Raw genomic sequence first — 21,869 nt, forward strand, 5'->3', positions numbered from 1 at the left:
CACAGGCAATAAGGTCTCACAAACAGCACCTGATACTTATAATGTTTCAAGCATTCACTACAGACAGTTATTAACTGCCATTTAAACTTGTTCTAATTACCTACCAATGCATGGACTAAATAAGCAAAAGGGGATGGGAAATTTAAAAGCTGAAAACCAACTAGTGACTAGAACTATTTTTTCACTTTTTGGTATTGCAAATCTGTCAGATCCTGAAGGACACACTTTCCAAAATCAGATGTTTTATATCTCTAAAATGTCTTCTTGTGTTCATCTTTCTTTTGACGTCTAAACATTTTCTAATACCTATAGGAAATAGTGAAGTAGGGCTTTTTGTTTGTTTTGGTTTGGTTTTGTCTTTATAACTATTGCCTTATTGGGTTAGCAAATTAGAATTTCCTTTAGCTAGCTTTGGTATGGTTTTCTGTCTCAGAGCATTGCTGAAAGGGACATACATAACCCCCTCATTTTTTGTGATAAGCACTGTCCTAACTCCAGCTGGAGCAGCCAAGACAATGTTTTAGTCATAAACGTTAGCAAGATCACTCTTTTTCCTTCTGGGATATGCTAGTGACATTGATTCTTTAGTCAGAGACTCATTACTTTGGATAAAGCTACAGTGATTTACAGGATAAGACATTTGCATTTCTTTCATGTCCCCATAAAACACAGACATTGGTATTGAGCTATCTAACTCCATAGGCAGAGACACAAAAATAGAGATGCAAAAAATTACATTTGCCTGTTCACAGTCTTACCAAATATGTCAGTTATAACTTACTTAATAATAAGGTCCTGGATATACATTTGGATATGTCTTCTTTTCGTCCCTGCTCTTAATGTTTTGTTTCCATTTTTACTTTTCATCTTCTATTAAAACACAACATAGGAAATTAGATTAAAAGAGGGGAAATTATATTAAACAAAAGGAAATTAAATTAAGCAGAATTGTTACAAGACTGTAAAAGGTTTGACTGAAACCAGCCTTTGGAAATGAATGTCTTCAGATATCCTCTAGCACATTGTTAGCTTTCAAGTGGCCACCATGATGTTCAGAAAAACCTATTCTTTCTCTGGTAACCAGAGGCACTCTTGGGTTCTTATCTGCATTTCTGTCCTGGCTCTTTGCTTTAAATTCAATGCAAGTAAAATACTATATGTCACCGTGACTTGAGTCTTTGTCTTTATGGAGTTGGTTGTTCTGACTATGGTGTCACAGGGAGGTGACAGTTCCACTGAACCTGACAACAATATGCTTCTTTCCATCATGAAAACCCAGTCAAAACAGCAATAAAACAACAAGAATTTTAAAAGACAAGTAGGGGTTCTGATGGAGGCCCCAACCTGATGGTGGTTTGTGAGCTGGAAGTTGTAGGGTAAAGGCCTGCTTGGCAGTCATCTAATTTTTCATAATCGTTCCCTAAGCATCCACTACTGGCCCTTCACTCTATTAGGTATTTCCAGGGGAAGGATGTATTAGACCCCTTCTGACACTAGAAACCCTCTCCAGGCTTCAGGGTGGGAAGAGAAGGACAAAGATGCCCTTCTCCAATTAAATGACGGCAGGACAGTGTCTCTATGGACATTGCCAGCTGCTGAGCTTAGGGGAAAGAGGACACAAGGAAGAGAATATAGGGCTGATGGTCATTAGAGGTCACTCTCCTCTTCTCACTTCTCTCCAAGCTTCTATGGCATACTTTCCCAACTGTTAATGAAATCTAATTTTAAATTCTCTGCAGATGGAAAAGACTAGTTATTTGTTTACTGTTTGCAATCAGACCTTTTAAAAGGATTTTTTTTTAAAGAAAAGAAAAGGAAGCCCAGCAGGGTTGGAAAAGCCAACAAGAATTTCAGAAGATACCATTTGTCAGAAATCTTCAGACCAAAAAACATTAATGTCATTAAATCTACTTCCTGCATAACGAAACTGGTAGAAATTCGTAGAATGTCACACATAGAATTAGCTCATTCTCACAATTGGGTTGGAGCATTTTTTTTTTTTTTCTGAGACACATCCAGCTTAATTTAAACACTCATGTGTACAAGAATAGCCTTGTAGCTTCTGTGGTATGTAGACATGGTCACAAAAGAATTGAGGCAGTTTGGAGAAGCACAAAGTGCTGCTCTAGTCCAACCTGTAGAAAAGAGAGACTTGATGTTGCCAGGGATATTACATTTACATCCCACCTAATTCATTATAATACGTGGATGGAAAAAAGGGAGGGAAGGAGAAAGGGCAAGAGAGAGGGAAGCAGAAAGTGGGAAGAAGGAAGAAGAAAGAAAGTAAAGGAAAAGTTAGGAATCAACAAGGAAAAAAATAATCAAGGAGCTATTGAAAATGGACATCTGTCTTTTCTCAGCATTTTTTTTCTGTACAAAAATTAGTGTGTGACAAGGGGTTACAGGGTTTGAAAAAGACACAGTGAACTTGAAAATTCCATTCAGGCAAGATACAGTTTTTGTCCTCATCCTTTCAGTCATGCAGAATTCTAACTTGTGCAGCTGTGTACGAAGAAATTTGTAAACCTATGACTTGAAAAAAAACAACCTATGATTGGTATATTTTACTCTCTGCAACACTAAATTAAAGAATTTGTTAATATTTCAGTAGAAAACACTATTATTCTTTCACAAACTAGCTTGAAAACAGATATGTTTGGACTTTCATAAATCAGATGCTCAAAGGCTTCATGTTGCAAGTGAGTTTTAAACCATAAAAAATTGCAGTGCATTTTCTGGTCTGACCTCTACCTGCTTCGTTTACTTACAAGATGGGATATTGGGGGTTATTGTTCCATTTTAGTAGTTGAGAGAATTACTGTGATCAAATAGCCTAATACATAAAAAATCATGTAATAGTATTGTTAGTTTCTCGTAACATTATAAATATGGAACCAATCAGAAGGACTTTCTGAACCTTATCTTTGTGATTTCAATTAAAGGAAAGAAAAAGCACAAAACAACGTCCAAAAAAAAATCTCTTGAATAATACAATTTTTCTCCAAATGATTTTTCCACATTTGCTGCCAAAATAAACACATGGTACATGTTATTCTGTCAGGCCCACATTAATTCATCAGCTGTAGGAACTGCAGTGATTCATTTGCCAAAACCTGTTGCACTAAATCCCACTGTTTTTAAATTGTAACTCCAAACATCCTTTCAGGCTTACAAAGGGTTTTAAGTGCAACTTACATATATAGTATTTCCAAAATTACTCTCCACGCATCTCTAAAATCTTGGCAAGGAGTGGTATAACCAGCCTGTCACAGGTTGGTTTTCAATTCCTTTTCTACCTAATTGCACAGGTTTAAAAAAGTGTCACTGTCATCTGGGATACAGAAGGCAAGGATGTGATAAACTAGTTTGCTTCGCTGCTGATAGGGAGCTGTACAGGCAGTCCAGCGACCAGCTGTGCCTTGGCATTGTTGTGTTCTGAGATTTCATTGTTTTCTATGGAAAAAGAGATGTTGTCATAGTCTCCTAACACACAAATGGACTTTTTGACATTCTTTAAACATACCTCAATTTTTTTTAACGGTCCTTGATGGTGTTGTCCAACTCATATTTTCTGTAAAAGGTAATGTTATGATGGGAACCCTCAGTGTGTCACTCTGAAACACTCTATGGAAAATTAAGAATTCATAGGCTCTCCGCAGATGCAAAAGTTTTAGTCTTTGCACATATAAATTACAAGAATAGCTTGTGTAAAACACCTGGGAAAAAATTGTATGGTTTTTTTGTCATTGAACCAGAACAGTCAGCAATGTCTTCCCACATATCTAGTAAATCTTCAGGAGATACAGTAAACAAAAATATCTTAGCCTGATCATGAGTAAACTAGACATTAAAACACTCTCCCTGCACTCTGTGGCAGATGAAAACTACACAGATCACTGGTTTTCTGTCATAACTGCATAGCTTGAGGGGCCAGGATGCCCAAGGTGAAGTAAAAAACAGAATGGCAAAAGCAAGCACAGGACCCTGAGATCAGCTGGAAAGGAGTAGAGTTAGGGCACGAGAGAGGTAAGCCAGGAAAATAGCAGCAGAGTCTGAGGTGGGGAGGTTTGGTGGCACAGAAGAAGGGGCAGGAAGGGAGGAAGGTAAAACTGCACTTCTCTGGCTCCTGCATCGCCCCATCTCCCAGCTCAAAGCTGCTGCCTGCACATCGGCACCAGTACTACACTCTGGCATCCTGTTGCATGCACACTGACACCAGAACCCACGTCTGCTTTTCATCACCAGTCAATGCTAGGGAGAGCTGGTGGGGAAAAAAAAAAAAAGTGTGAGAATCCCTGCAAACAAAGATTACTGACCAGTCTGGAGGTTTTTTGGTAGGAAAAGGAAAGTGGACACATATAACCTAATCATTATAATTTCCCTCATTAAATTAGTACTTAGAATTTAAAATTCTCAAATGTGCCAAAGTTTTTCCTAACAAGATCTTCTTTCTCTCTTTTCCTTAAAGTAAAAGAGCAGTCGATTAATGCATTGTAGAGGTGTGTGACTTGATCTGTAGGCTAACTGTAGCTTTCTTCAGGGTGCTTTGAACAATCATCAATGCTTCAAATTCCAGGATGCAATAAAGGCAACAGGAAAGAAAGTGATTGAGGGACCCCATTGTTTTAGGTCATGGCAGTAAGTGGAATGGATAAGAAGAAAACAAGGAACCTGCAGTGCCCCGAGGCAGATTATTGTCATTCAGGATATTCAGCCAACACACTTCAACGTATCCTCGTCTTAACCTTATCCTCCTCTTCCTTTCACTCTGAAAATTCATTTTCAGTTAGGACTATTCTAATAAATATGCATATAAAGACCACTGAGACACGTTTTATTATTTTATTAAAGCTATTTCGATATCTTTCAATTATTATTTTACCTTTGAGTAATGCACTGAAATGATTAACAAGCATTTCTAAACCATTTCTGCATGCAATTAATTTACTCAGATTCCTTCTGAACAACAGATTATATTAGCCCACTATATTTTCCCTTGGAAGTCTTCAGTCTTGCACTATTAAAAACATAAGTCAGGGAGCCTTGATGGTTTAGAAGACTGATATTAGTATTGCAGGGTCTATTACCTGTAGCAATTTCTCCATGGTCTTTTGAGACAGAGGAGACCTAGATTATTTCACATGCCTTTCAACTCAGGAAAGAAGGCTGCAATAGGCTACATTTTTCTTAATTTGATTGCCATTATCACTGTGAAATTAGGGCAGGAGAAAGGCATTGAACATCTCCTGTGTCCAATTAAATAGACAATAAGAAATAAACTGTCCCCATTTCCTTGCATCTCCTAGTTTCAATAGACATCAATGTGATGTGTGCAGCAGCAGAGATGTTCTCATGCACTTCTGCATAATGTGCATCAGATGCTGCCTCTGGCAAGAGTAAGAATAGGTCTTTGCACTCAATTCATTTATATGCATCTAGGTGCCATGTATTCATGTATATATATTTGTGATATTAATATAAATATTTGTTCTTGAAAAAAAACCCACAACTTTCTGCAGAGTAAGGTCCAAGTTTATTCATCTGGGCTGGCACTCTGCAAGCAATTTTTATCCCTGAAGAGTTCCGTGTGTCTTGGGAAAGCTCTCCTCCCTTCACCAAAACAATTATTTCTCAGAGGTGACTTTTGTCTCCGAAGCATCAGAGAGATCCCTCTAATGATATATAATAATTTGCAGCAAATGAATGAGAAGATAAAACTCAGTTGTTCATTGCATCCTCAATAAGGCAGACCACACTGGATGAAGAAAGGCCTTCCTCCCTACTTTTTTGTTTCTCTTTTTAACTGTCACTCTTTAGGGGAGATAGCTTAAAAAAAAAAAAAAGAAAACAAAAAACCAAAAAAAAACACCTGCTTGATTCCTGCATTTCAATCCAACAATCCAATTTCTCTGTGTATCTTCGACCTGCACTAGGAGTTTGAGACCTTGTATCTGCTGAATAAGGAATTCATTCTGGGTGTTTGTCTTCATTCATGCTGCAGGGGCTTCTCAGACTGAATGATTTTTGGATGAACCACAACCAAAAATGAAAATGTCTTCAAGAGGATATTTTATCCTCTGTTTCCTAAAATATCTTTTATCCTGTTTGCAATTCTTGTATTTATTTACAAAACCCCTTTCAGTAAGTGACAGAATGGACTATGAAAACTCATATATAAATACAGAAAAAGATACAAAGTTGTGTAATATTAGGAAATTTTAATAGCCATAGAAAAATGCAGATTGGCAAGATGTGACGAGGACAGAGTAAGACAAAGGCATTACGTGGAATGCCAGATAATAAAATGGAGAGACTCTTCAGTGCATCTCCAATTTTGGATTGCATACAGTCACAGAGGGTAAAATCCTGGCTACATCTCAGCCAGTGGCATGACTCCCATTAACGTCAATGGGGTCATGATTTCATCTTCAATGCATGAAAGAGCCTGCCAGCTCTTCTGTGCTCCTGGGGAGAAGAGAGGTGGTGCACCACATTATACCTACTGCCTCTAAGTGACACTCAACTCTGACATACAACATCGGTCCAACTTTTGAAACTTTTCTCAGGACACTGCATTTGGTTTTGATTCATGTGGAAATCTCTGCTGTTATACAGAATTTCCAAAGCCTGTATGTGTCGCCGGCTAACCACAGAAGCAGTGGCTTCCAGCACTCCCTGTGACATTTAGAAGAGTCAGGCCAGCTCTGCATAGATTTCAAAATCCCAGTCTTCCCATAAAAGTTGTTTTTGGGGAAGGAGAGGAATATCTGAGTGCCGCAAGCACAACTGGTTTCTCAATAAGTTGTTCTGCTCCCTGCGTTCAACCAAGACAGAAAACTGTTAAATTGCTGTCTCCACCACAGGCACACAAAGACTCCACTGGTTCAGAGAAAATAGCAAACCATGCCTATGCTTCAGAAATTAAGTCAAACTTTCTGTCCTGTCTCTAAATAGAACATAATTTTATTTCATAGCCCCTTTTTTACACTTTTATGTTTTCCTCTTGGAACTTAATATTTCTCTGTGAATTGACCAGTCTGCTCCAACATGAGGCCAAGTGTGCTTTACAACTCATGGTTTCTCTTCAGTGTTGACAAAATTTAACCTATTTCATCTTCATCTTTCGGATGGTAAAATTTGGTTCAGGGACCAAGGGCTCTTCTTGAGATTTTAAGGGACCACTAGTGTTCTGGGTGGTCTCAGCGAAAAGGGTTTATCTGGACTTGAGGACAAAGCTCGGGGATGAGATCTTGCCCTGGGCAGCCCTGGGGCTCCCCAGTGATGCTTACAGTATGTGGGGCAGTAAGGATGCTGATCTGGGCTCTGTGGCAGCACACATAGAAGTGGCTTAGGGATATATTCCACTGAATAGCACAGGGATGAAGAATTTGGTAGCAGATTGCACAGGTGAGACCTTGATTCAAATGCGGTGGTTAATCTCCTTTCCTTGGATGGGTGGAGTTGCAGAAACACACCTTTAGATTTTAACAGCCCCTGACTGAGATGAATCTTTCACAGGTCTACAGGTTTTCTTTCTCTTTACACCATTCTTTCTCATTCAAAATGTCTCAAAATCGTAAAGTAAACTTGTATATACTTGTATATACCGGTCAAATATAACCCAACATAGGTTCACATGCTCAACTCCCAAACAGCCAGCCATTGTCATGCCTTTCAGTTAATGTTAAATGTTTCATACTGTCATGGTTTAACCTCAGCCAGCAACTAAACACCACACAACCGCTCAATCAGCCTCCCACTAGTGGGATGGGAGAGAGAATCAGAAGGGAAAGAGCGAGAAAACTTGTGGGTTGAGATAAAGACGGTTTTATAGGTAAAGTAAAATCTGCACGTGCAAGCAAAATAAAACAAGCAATATCCCTTTGGCCAGTTGGGGTCATTTGTCCCGGCTGTGTCCCCTCAGAGCTTCTTGAGAAACCCCAGCCTGTTCACTGGTGGGGTGGTGTGAGAACCAGAAAAGGCCTTGATTGTGTGTATGCACTGCTCAGCAGTAACCAAAATGTCCCTGTGTTATCAACACTGTTTCCAGCACAAATCCAAAACACAGCCCCATGTTAGCTACTGTAAATAAAATATTAATAACTCTACCCCAGCCAAAAGTAGCGCACTTACTTACTGGCTTTTACAATATCCTTGTAACTTTCTGTTCACAAGCAGGTACCAACTTATTCATCTAGAATTTGGGATATGCTACAGCTCAATTTAATGGCATTTGATAAGGCTTTTAAAAAGTCCTAGGCATGCTGTACCTTTATGCCATGACTTCTGTGTACGATTACAGCAAAGAACCTGAGAACAGTAGTTTTGTGACGCCTGTCCTATGCTGGAGTTCTCCACCACCCCAAGGCCTGGCAGCTCAACACACATGTGAAGCTGGAATCCGCTGCCCCATTCCTTCCTGCCCTAACCACAGCTGTTAGCCATTCCCAGCTGGTAAACAGTAGCTCATGAAGAAAGAAGCACAAGGAGGACAACTTCTGAGCAATGTGAGGGTTGAAGGCTCAGACATGGGCCCAAGGGGCACAGAGTGGACAGTATAGCACCATACCCTGAACTGTATCCATTGCTTCCAGAAGAGAACTGGGGACGGGTGAAGGGACGAGTGATTTCTGGGATCTCTGACAACAGTGGGGATGACTTGTTGGGTGCTGGCCAGGAGAAGGTCCCAGGAGATGTTGGAAGAAGAGGCCCAGGCTGGTGCCCATACAGTTATGCACTGTAAATGCACCCTGGTATGGTCTCACCCTGACCACAGAGAGCCCATGAACATGTGTGTACCCACTGCTTCATGAAAGGTTTTCCAGCTGAGGGCTAAGTAGAGGCTGGCACACCCAGGCTCTTCACCACCTGTATGTGGTAAAAAGTCCCCAAACAAGGACAGAGCATGGTACAAGAGATTCCTGTGTGCAAAACCAAAGACGCAGATTTGAGCAGCAGCTTTTGCCAAGTGTGTGGGACGTGTGTCATCCATGACCACTGCTGCTGCTGGAGAAAAGAGGATACCACCATTTTATTATAACAGCAACCAGCATGTTATAGTCTGAAGCCAAGGCCTAAGAGGGAGGTAGCAAGTCTGTCTATGCCAGAGTATAGACAAAGCAGGAAGATGAATATAGTTGTTTAGGCTTCCTTGGCCCAGGAAACCTTGCCTCTCTCTGTACCCTGGAGAGATTTACTATTCAGTTTCACTCTAGAGTCCAAGTTTATCTCTTATTTGCTTCATTTTTCTCACCTAGGAACATGGAATTAGCTGAAGAAATGCCTCAGAATTCTTCCACACAAAGATGGCATGGATGCTTTGAGAAAAAAGGGACTGAGCAAATTTCTTTAAAGACAGAGATGTACCATACTGAGATCCTGCAATCAAAAAATGAGCAGGTGTGTTCATCAGTTAGTCATTATAAACTAAAAAGAGATTGGATTTACTCTAAGTTTACTATCTGTGACCTTTCAAACTCAGCTGATTAGCATAGCCCACTTGGCCCACAACCGACTTAGAAGCCTTTCAAGGAAAGGATCATGGTACAAATGCACAACATCATGTGGCATGCTGAAGGATTTACCACTATTCTCAGTGTGCCCTTCTCAAAGGCAAGTCTCCTTGTTTAAAATATATGGAGGCTTACTGGTTGAATTATTAGAACCAGGTACTGGTTTGAGTTAACATGCGTTTGGCAACAGTAGAATTCCATTCATTTCCATAAAATAAATTTGGCTGGAGAAATGCACTGATATGAGGCGATGTTGTATATGTTGCTTTAATAAGTGTAGAAGTTAAGAACATTTTCACAGGTGTATGTTTTTAGATACCTGCCCTTGGAAGATGAAAATGAGTAAGATCAGTTGTACCTGACTGAACTAAAGTATTTGTAGCCAGAATAGCAATGTTTGGAATTGTTACTGGTATAAGTTCTGTACATTATTGCGAGGAGAAAACGTGTGTTACAGATCAACCATATTTAGTCTGTAAATCAGATTGGAGTGTTGTTCCCTGTCTTGTAACAGAATCACTGTGTTAGCATGAACTATGACTTATGAATCTTTTAATGATAGATTCAAATTACTTCAGTTCTATTGTTGTCTGTTCATGTCATGTTTATCATTTATCATTGATATTTAAAATAAGTAGATTGATATTGATCAGCACTATAAGCAAATCTATTAAAAATTCTATCTTTTACATAACTCTGCTGAACGCAGCAGAAGATTCCCATGTTCCTGAATAAAACAAGGATCTGTTCCTTATAAAGCAGATTAAGAATCCACTACAATGGTAAATTGCTCGATTTCTAACAGAGATTAATTCTGATAAGTCCTATGAAACAAAAGAAACCTTTAAAACACAAGTTTTTTTAATCATGGTGCAAGAACTGGTAAAACATGGAATATTTGCTGTGGTCTGCAAAGAGTTGCCCATTCACCTAGAACCTGATCCAAATCTCTCTCACTTTGGTTACCACAAGATATGAAAACACAAAACACATAACCTCTTCCATAACATTACTTTACAGAGGTATCAGCCACAGTGATGCTACGCAGCCATGATCATGAAGTAAAGTGATACAGAACTGTTCCCTTGGTTAAGTCAAGAGCAACACGGCATCAGAGCTGCAAACTCCTACTAACGGCTTCCCAGAGTTCACCAGCTAAAAGATAATATAGTCTGAATGAAAAGTAAGATCAGAATCTTATTACTTGAATGAAATTACTTTTATTGAATGTAGGTTACAAACTTACCTTCAGGAGAAAACACCTAGAATAAGAGCTCTCAACACAAAATATCTGTATGTTTTACTGAACATTAATGTAGGAGAGTTATTCGCATTAAATTACTTACATTTTCCCCAATTTTTGTATGTGCTACTTGCCCACAACTTCCGTGAATCTATTATCTGATTCATAGTTGTTCTATAAATGTCTTATCCTTCTATTTCAGCCTGATTTGTGAATACTGTGGTGACTGATCACCATTCAAAATGTGTACCATTAAATTCAGGGTCATATACCATTTGGTTTTGTTTCACATTTTTATCAGCAACACTTCTAATAACAAAAGGTCTGTGGATAAGCTGGAATAGAGTAATATTAAAATTTACATTAGTCAGTAATGACTATTTTTTAAATAGTCAAGTGTTCTACTGCATATAGTTATTACAAACTGAAACTGATATAGAATTATTAAAATGAGCATATTCAAACATAATTTTGTCTTTCATTTGTTAATTTTCAAAATTGCATATGGTCTCAGTGAAAGATACCAAGTTTTTAATTGCTTTAAATGACAACAGTTTTTCTTAATAAAGAAGTGACCTGAGACCACCAGCTCACTTCATACACCAAACCACAAAGAAATGGACCCATATTTCACTCACAGTCCTATACATTTCTAGTATTTTTTAAAGCTATTGAAATTAGTCAGAATGAACGCAACATCATAGGTCATTTCACACCTTAAATGTTTGCGGTAGAAAAATTTGGGGGAAAAAAAAATGGAAATCAAATAAGCTTTCCTGTTTAGTGCAGAGAAGTGATGCTGCAAGAACTGCTTACTTTAAATTGTTCTTTAGCTGCATATTTCTGAGATAAATATTTAGTAAAACAAAATCTCTTTTACAAAATCTGGAAGCTTATTGTTGAAATCAACTGTGAATTTGAGTCTTGCTTCTAGACAGAGGCAGAATTATGTTCTTTTCTGCGAGACAGGAATTTTACTGCCTTGAGCTGTCAAAACTTTTCTTCCAGAATAATAAATAAATCACTTGTTAATGTTTTGAAAACACATCTTTGGTTATCAGGCAGAGTAATCTCATCAAACAATAACACTTTGCTACTAGAAGGATATAAACCATTGCAGACCAAGTCCAGTGAATGTGTATTTTACACGTACCATTAAAATGTATGCTATCCAAGCATATATTCCCAAGGAAGTATTTCATTTCTCTCAAATAATATATCTATTTGAACCTTTATGTTTTTAAAACTAGGCATGCTGTCTCTTTACGGTGGACTAATACGTATTATTGGCCTGATCAAAAATGGGACATTGGAGTCTAAAATTTAAATTAAGCAAGAAAATGGTGCCTTGGTCCACGCACGTAATCCACAGTCCCGTCTTCCCCAGATAGGTCTGCAGGGGTCTGAAAAGCTTCAGCCAGGACTGTTCCATGGCAGAGTTTGTGCACAAGTGCCCTGTGTGGCTCGGGACTCACAAGCAAAGATGCTTCAAATCAAAGCTGGACCTAGAGGAAAACAGTCTTTCTCCACTGAGTGTGCTTATCAACCTTATGAGATCATGCTTCAGTTGTCCTTGCCAGGAACCGATTCAGTCCTTAAAAATGAGCAGCAACACTTCTACAACTGAGATGCACAGTGCTGTGACCAGAAAAGTCTCCTATTCCAAGGTTGCTATACTTTCATGGAAAGTACTTAGCCTAAAGGTCTGATGTCCTAGTCAAGTGTCGTGACCACTGAAGTACCATCTTAAAGGTTACAGCAACATCAAGTCTCCCCTCTTCATCTGAGTGAAGTGTTCATCTCCAAAGAGATGAGTCAACTGGAACAGCTTCCCCAGGGACTTGTTGGAGTCCCCATCACTGAAGGTTTTCAAGATGCAGCTCAACAGGGTGCTAAATAATCTTATCTAGGCTTCCTTTCCCACAAAAGGTGTGACTAGATGAGCTTCTGAGGTCCCTTCCCAGTTGGGCTGTTCTTTGATTCCATGAACCGTCTCATTTCCAGTAGGTGCCCGACTCAGGATTACAAATCATTACCTAAGTACACCAAAGACTACATTCCTACTCATTAGCTTAAGCATTTTGCTGACTGTAATAAATTTCATTGTTAGGGCATATCCAGAAGGCGCGATGCAGATCTGTCTGAGCTGCAGTCCAACTTCCCAGAAGATCCTTAGTCTTCAATATGTCACTGCTGGTGAGGAATGACCTGCTGTGTGCATGTGCAGAGATAACTGATCATAAGACATAGTGTTTATTTTTAATAATATAAGCCTCAGATCATTATCTGCCATTCCCTTGACACATTTTTTGCTGTCACCATGTCCTCAGCCCAACATTTGCAGGGTCTTCTCTCTTCTTCAACATCCAGGTTCCTACATCTAGCTGTGTACATACATATTGTTCAAATTAGGCCACATGAGCCAGATGACTCTGTGGAAAAACCCACACCTAGAATCTATAGCCAAACACAGTATTTTATCAGAAATTACGTCACGTGTTTTTAGAAGTCTAGATGGATTTGTGGGGGAGGGGAGAGGGGTTCTGGGCACAACTGGGGAAATTACTGCTGTTTAATGTTATTTTTTGTCTTACCATCCTTTCAGCTTTTACTGGAAGGATCCTGGCCCAGCTTACTTAGCAAGACAAGCACACTAGCTAGTCCATAGCTGTGCAGAAGATAGCAGATACTCTCTTGGCATGTTGGCACAAAAGCCTTAGCTTTAACTATACCATTAATACCAACCTAAAGGCAGGCATTTTGCTTGACCATTTAGCTAGGCTGAGGCCTGTCTTTCATAACACTTTTTCATCTATTCAGAAGATCAGTTAAGTTACAAATGAAAAAATGTTTATAACTCAAATGCCCAAGGCTAGACCTGATTTAAATGAACTTTGAGCTGAAATGAAAACCATTCAGAGTTCTGATTTCAGCTGATAAAATCGGGCTTTGATTTTAATTTCCATTTTAGATACTGAGGTGCAAATATGGATTCAGGGTGACTCTTATGACTGATTCTAAATAGCCGCCTAGAAAGCCAGCTCCCCAAAAAGAAAGTCCCAGCATGCTAAAAAGGAAGGAATTACTCAAGACTTTCAGAATAAAACCTTGGAAACATCAACCAAGTGCAAATTCATTCCGTGTCCTGAACTCCTGGAATCTAAGACTATACAAAAATGGGCATAACATTTCTGAGGTGAGTCCTCTGTTAAACACTTCCCAGACTTTTATCCACTGTAAAACTTCTGCAGTAAGCAGAACCAAATGAAGAAAAGCAAACAAGATTTGAGCATCCAAGTTCTTTAGGCATCTTTCGATATCCTAACTGTGATGAAAACAATCTTCACAACAACTAGGTTCTAGAAAACAAATACAATGTATGTTAGAATGTGTAAAATATAATAAAGTGGGACAATGCTAGTTGCACTACTTCCCTTTCCGTGCTTAGATTTTCTTCTGGTTAAAGGAAACACAGATGAGGTGTGCTATGATCCATAGCCTTCAACTAAATAAAATACATTGAAGTAAAATCTAATAGACGTTTTACATGAGTATGATGGGCTTCTAAATAAAAATATTAACAAAGAGATCGTTATATTATATCAAGAGATAATTTTAGGAAAATTGGCATTCAGTAAAGATGCAAGTGTCCACTTCCAAAACCAGGACCTTTTAAGAAAATTTTAACAGAGGCCCATCCAGTGCAGCCAGCAACTAGAGAACATTAACCTTTTGTGCATGACCATAGTAATTGTCTTCTATATCATCAGGTTATATAAAATGACTCCCAAAATCCAGGAATGGTAACTCAGATCTTCCAATCTTTCTGCTCTCTACTTTGTTTGTCTACCCATAAAACATATTTTGAACTTTCAGGCAATAAGTGAAACCAGATGATTATTTATTAACAACATCCAGCTGGGGATCACTTTGATTGCAGAAGACAAACCTTTTTCAATATACACATGGCCAGATTCTTTTCACGTTAATTGAGATTGACTGCTCTTCTCTAAGGCTCCCCTACACCATGGCAATAAAACATATTTTTCATTTAACGGCTCGACATGCCAACATGTCTCTAAGCACACTTCAACAAATTCACAACACACCAGTCAGTTCTTACCTAAGTCGTGCAAGTCCGACTCAACCCTAAAACAACAATCTTTTGTTGTTGCAGCATGAGAAGAGTAAGGCTGGACCAGGAAGCCCTTCCTGCATGTGTTTATATCACTGGCAACACCTAGGAAACCCAAATGTTGTCTGCTGCTGGGTTTTGTGAGGTGTCGCACAACTGTCATCCTCCTAAGGACTGCAGGCAGGTTGGGCACACACTTGTGACTTGTGGTGAGGCCATAGCCTCCATATTCCATTGATAAATGTACCGTGGGAATAGTTATTAAATTGTGAAGGATAACAAAAAACATGCAAACAGAACCTGGTTTTTATATCACAATGAATTCTACCACGTTCGCTGATAGTGGTTTATAATAGTGTCTGGCCAGAATGAGAACTGGTTTGTCCTCAGTGCGAAGTAAACTAGAGTTACTTTTTCATTGGAGTCCATTGCTACATTGGCACTAGTGAATCAGACGTTCCTTGGACGTCTCTCTGGCATTCAGGCCAGCAAGTACAGGAGAGTTCACATCCATATTAACAAACCCTCCTACCTCAAAAGTAGAGGTAGTTTCTGTAAACAGAAATCCTCCCCGGTACTGCACAACTTACTGGTATAAATGTAGTCTATGGGAGGTGGATTGGATCTTTTAATTGAACATGCATCGTAAGAAACCTTACTAACAACCTATATGTCAATCAGGATAGAATTTAGCCAAACAGAGCTTATTCAATTTCAGACGCCAACCTAGTTGTCTTTAAATGAGATGGTTGAAAGACCTGATCAAAAACCTTTTACAGACCTGCAGACCAGTAGTTGAATACTCAGGGCAATTACAAACAGAAAAACGCCTTTTCTTTAGCTTGTGCACAGCTAGTAATTTCAGCTAGAAAAATATCCCTTTGGATTCAGTAACTGCTCTCTGACTACTTTGCATTTGCACCTCAAAGGCTTATTTGCCTGATGCTGGGCTTAGAGAAATGTCTTTGCTTCATCTGTAGAATGTGACAGGCATCCCATTGCACAGATGGTTTCCAGTCACCATGTTTTTTCAACATACGTGTGCGTACACCAAACCCCAGTCTCAGGTCTTCAGGCTTTCTGCCCCACAGACCTTTGTGGGCTTGCCAAAACATCGGACATGCTTAGGAGAACACAGATCCTATTCAAATAAATTTTAAAAACACCTCAACAACACATAGAAATCAACTACAAATGTTCATGATAGCAAAACAAGCCCAAATGTACTTTTCTAATTTATTTTCTATATTTAAAAATGCACTGAACATTTGCAGATGATTTGTAATATTATGACTTCCTTTACTGTATCGTTATAATTTGTTTGTCTTATAGTTAACCATTGTTGCCCGTTGTTGTCTCCTGCTGCTTATTGTTTTATCTAGATTCAGACTGGACCTTGAAGAGCCCCTCAATGTTTTAAGATAGAGTTTATTATGATAGCTGCCATGGATATGTTCTGCTAGATGTTGATCTCTTTTAAGGAGAGATCAAGATTTGGCAAAATAAATGAGATAATTCCTGTCTTTGTTTAAAGAGATCTAACCCTCAAAGCACATTCCTATTACAAGCACACACATTTACACATTTTTATGCTCGACCTCAGTGTAATTGTATGGAGGAGTGCAGCCTTTCAGTCAGATAATGAATGTAACACATGATAGAGCACTGTAGTACAATGTTTTTTCTGGCATGAGCTTAGGATGACTGCACTCATTAAGAGTGAAGCCATATTATTAAAGAACACACTCCCAGATTAAGCAGAAGAAACCAAAACAAGCAGTCTAATTCATTACTATGGAGATACTGAAGTTAATTTAGAGGTTAGCAATTATATATACATAAAATGTATATTCCCTGTATATAAAAGAAATATGTAGGCTACACATAGGATATATATGTATGTAGGCTAGGATCTATTTACGTATAATATAAAGGCTATAAAGAAGCTCCATGGACCTGGATCTGCTCTACGATTAGTTGTTGCAACATGTTAAATTTCACTAGTACATTATCATTTTGACCTTGACCTCTTGCACTCCATTGCATCTTGCATGTGACCATCTCTGTCCCACCACAAAGAGAACGTTTGAAATATCTGGAGTCAGATTTGCTTTTCTAAGGCTACAATACTTTCAGCACCATTGATTACGACTCAATGTAACTACAACTGACTGGAGAACTTCAGCCCAAAGACACAGGATGAAAACTGTTACATACATTCATAAAAGTAACAACCTGAGGGGTCAGGGACGAGGACAGCAGACGCAAATGTGTGTGAGAATCCACAATGAGGCAGAAAATGAATGAAGAGAAGCCATCGGTTATCGTGACACCGTCTTAAAGAGAAGAGCTCCAAAAATAAGCTAAACCATGCTTTCTGTATCCAGTGTGTCATCTGCCCTTCATCTGCCCCCCCGTCATGACATTTCAGACCCTGCTAGGAAGGAGCCTGGCCAAGCTAACTCACAACATCATGAGGTCTTTGACATAAGACTTGGAGAGAGAAGCAAGGCCACCTGCAGATTTGTGTGCACAGCAGCTTCTGTTGAGAGTCAGTTGCAGTACACAAGGTTTGTCCAATATTGGTGCCTGAAGGCAATGGGGCTCAGTCACAGACTTGGGCTCACACTTTAAGACAGCATAGGTAGGTTTTTAGGGAGCAGCTGACGAAGAGTCATAAACATTGTTCTTAAGAATTAATTCTCGGACCAGTAAAGTCAGTAGGAGCTTTCCTCACAGCAAGCTGCAACCCACATAGCTTATCCCATGTAGGATCATCTAAAAACCTGAAAAGCAAGACTCTGTTGACTACGTGCAGCCGTGAAAGAGTAATTCAGGTAAATTATACTGATGTTAACAATTTAGTAATGGATTTCAAATATAAATGTTTGCATTATTCTTGGGTGAGGAGTATTTTCATTTTTACTTTCTGTCTTGATCTCAATAGCCATTAGTTTCCATGCAGAGGAGGCTGTTTTCCAGTACTACCTTACATTCACAAACTTCTTGTTCATGTTTATGTGCAGGTTTGCAAAGCTGTATATACCCCTATGGTACATAGTCCCTACCCAGTAGTTGATGCTGAGACTTCAAAAACTACTGAAGTGTAGAAATATGTGAAAATCCCTACTGATTTCATTGAGGCTCCTTAGAAGGTACAATAGTCCTCCCACATAAATCTGATTAGTAGCTCTACCCTTCATCCTGCAGAGGCCTTTAGTACCTTTTCAGATTAAAAATATTTACTGCAAGCCATCATCAGTTATGTTCCTGGGGGAAACAAAAACTGTTCAGCCATTCCTCAGGGCTGGGAGGAAATAAAAACAAAAATTTACTTTAAAGCTGAACAAACAATCCTTTCTGAAGGATACCTTTCCTCTGCAGTTATTTCTACTGGGAAGTGATTTCTGGCTCTCTCTCCTAGGATCAGAGAAAGTCTAAAGAGGAATTTAAAAGCAATTTCTTTCTTAAAAAGACTAACATCAAGGAGTACGCCTTCAAGGTTATTTCCCTGTGATGACAGGACAAATGGTTTTCTTCTGTCTTTCCAAAATGTTCCATGACAGGATGAGAGACAGCAATCTTGCCTCAAATTCCAGTCCTGGGCACTAAACGAATATTGGTTTACTATCACAAAACAGCACCTAAGGAAGTTAATGTTCTGAAATTTTATTTCCAGCACCCAGAGTCCTGAATATTCTTATGCCAGCCTGAAAAGAAACATAGAGTCCACCACCTAACAGTTTTGTTGCCATAGCTTATTTTCTTCCATACGTTTCACTATATATATCTGCTTTTAGCTAGAAGAACCAGTGAGGTTTTTCTATCAGTCATTGGCTAATAAATATTCCACATACTTAGCAGGAGGATTCATGAAAATACATGGAGGACACCAGAGCATGTGAAGAGGCCCAGTAAAGTACTGGGAAGCTCCAAAGGGAAAAAAAGACAAGAAAGGTTTTTGTAACTTTGCAAAATGTAAATGTAAAATGTAGAGGAGTTAGTCCAGTAATAGGAGTAGAAAGGCAGAAATAGTTACTTCAAAAAATTCAGAAAAGCAGTGTGGGTATAGATTGTAAAGATTTACACATCAAAAAATCTGTAACTTAAACATGATAAGTATACTGGCTATTTGTTTTGGTTTGGGGTTCTTTGCATAAGGAAACTAAGAATTTGCAAGAAAAGAGAAAGAAATATACTCATGTGTTACAGTAGTACAATGTAGCTAGAAAGCAAAGCTAAACATACTGTTTAAAGAATAATGATAAAGTGGGACACTTCACCAAAGGTAGCAGTTGGGTCTCTGTCACTTGCAAATAGTTTGGTTAAACCAGAAATTAATTCCAAAAGTCCTTTGTCCTGTATTACAGAGAAAATCTAATTAAAGATCACAATGGTCATTTCTGCTCATTTACAATCTATAAACCTTTGTTACCAAACTCGATCAGTCTGTCAAGTAGAAAACCAGGGAAACTGATAGACAAAATAAGGTAACAGTAACTATAACACTTAACTCCCAGTGAAGCCGGGACATTCCTCCAAGAGAGAAACCTCCAGCATGACAGAGCCACACGTGCCCAGGAGCTGTGGGAGGAACAACTGCTCTGCTCTGGTGGGACTCTCCTCTCTCAGATCTCTACAATTCTGGTTTCCAGTCCAGTCCATCCCCATGAGCTCCCACCATAAGCAAGGCAGATCAAAAAGCATCTGTAGAAGACAATTCATTTCATCTGTCTTCAATATGTGTTTTAGGATGGTAATCCATGGCGTATAGAAAGAGCCTAGATGTTTGGCTTGGATCAAACATTTGAGTGGCTTAAATCTGCTCACCAGTTGGAAAACACAGAATTAAAATCAGAGGAAAACACTTGCTAACCTGGGGAATAATCTCCCAAGACACGTACAAGAAGCATTTTCATTTGGCTATTTAAAACGGAATTGGATTATAACACTAGATGTACTAAAGATGTATCCTGTCTTTGCTAGGCTCTGGTGTGTAGAATAAGTCCTTTGCAGTTTGAATGTAAAGGGATAAATTTATTAGGGCTATTATCCAGTAGTTAGCTGTTAATCAATTTCTCCTACAGAAGTGGGGGCAGGGAGGGAGGAGAATGGCTGAATATTTTTCTCTAAAAGTTGTGTCTTGGTTGGAGCTTGAACATAGTATGATGCTTCTGAGCTTCACAGGAAAAATTTCTATATTGCTTTCACAGTGCTGTCAAGGAACCGCATCAACGGAATAAAGCAATTGGAGACAGGAGGAAAACAAAATGGAAATTTTGTTTCCATTCCAGAGTTTTTGATGTTGCAACCATGATCTATGGCTTCTAACAATCTTCTGGGCAGTAGCTGTTAAATAATGCCACATAAATTCATTTATTCTCTTGGCAGATAAGCATTCACAAAAGGCTCCTGTTCTGTGTTTCTTCTCTCCAGGACAGGACAGAGTTTTAAGAATGTTATTTCTAGGGCATTTTAAATCACAAATATGAAAGTGAAATAAATATTTGTTTTGCAAGAAAACCTTCATCTCTGTTCTAACTTTTTTTAGTCAGAAACCAACTCTAGACAACTGATCCAGATCCAAGATACGGTGATTGAGTATAAGCCTCTATGATCTGCATATTATCTTCCCTTCCATTTCTTTACTCCCCAGCTTATTTAATATTCATTGTTGCTTGCAAAGGAATGGGTTTCCAGCAGATGGTATGTGGCCACTTGTTTACCAAACGAGACAAGTGCATTGACTGGTGTCACACAGTGGGTGCTCAGCAAAAGCGTGATTTTCATCAGCTGACCTCCTGCTTGGATGGGTCATGACTATCCAGGTTACTTTTTAAAGTGCTATTCACTTTGGAACAATGTTTGGGTGTTGGCACCTGGAGGTGGAGTCAGGCAGATATTATAACACTCTCCACGCCCCCACCAGCCCCCACATTCTGCAGGAGCTCTGCCTAAGGGCAAAGGGATGCAGCATCGCCATGAGGCCGTGACAACAGCTGTCCTGCAAGAACACATACTATTACATGGATGAGTATTAACAGGAGACCTGAAATGCTGTTAGTCCTCAACACCTATTCTCTTATACTTTTACCTTAAAGATTTTTACAATAATTACATATCATGAACACAGCTATCTGCTAGGTAATATAAAAAAATGACAGAAGAACATAATAACAGTAAAGTGTCTAAATAAGCACTGAAAAGAGTTACTTCCTTCAAGCATTACTTGTGTCTATTCACTGGAAAGTTTTTGGCAAAGCTGGTGTATACAACAGAATTGTGAATGTTGTGATCTACATAACCTGGTTCTGGCTTTTCTGCCCAGATCAGTACTTTTTAATGCCCACAGAAGTACAGATAAAGCCCACTGCAGTATTCTGGTTAGTGGGCCAATGCCATGCTGAATGGGTAGGAACCTTTCTAAGATGACCCCGAATGGATTTCTTTCTGCAGCAGAAAAAGCAACATGAAGCAGGGAGGTGATAAAATGTCCAGATATGGGCAACATTGTTTTGGTTTTGTTTTCACAGGAATTCTTGTCTTGCTTTTCCCCTGAAACATAAACTTTTAAAGTATTTCAAGAATTTCTTGATTATATTTAAATATGATTGGATGAGCCAGATGCCTGAAGTAAAATGCTAGGTATTTAAATCTGGTTTATATCCGCTGCTCTGAGAGTCATTCCTTTGTCATGGCTCTTGCAAGGTACAATGATAGGAAAAAATAACTGACCATAGTCAAGTAACCCATTCAAAAAGTTTCAAAGTCTGAACACCAGAGTCTTTGAACCATAAAAGCAAGCATATTTTTAAGCACAACCATTTTTCTTAGCCTATAAAAAGGTATAAGCTTGTTGTATAGGAAATGAAACATAATTTACAAGCAAAAAAAGCACAAATGTCATTTAATGAACTTCATTGTCTTCTAACACGGATTTATTTTTTCATTATTAAGGGAAGAAGGAATTAATTTTATA

This window comes from Caloenas nicobarica, chromosome 3, assembly GCF_036013445.1.
Source record: "Caloenas nicobarica isolate bCalNic1 chromosome 3, bCalNic1.hap1, whole genome shotgun sequence".
Taxonomy (NCBI): domain Eukaryota; kingdom Metazoa; phylum Chordata; class Aves; order Columbiformes; family Columbidae; genus Caloenas; species Caloenas nicobarica.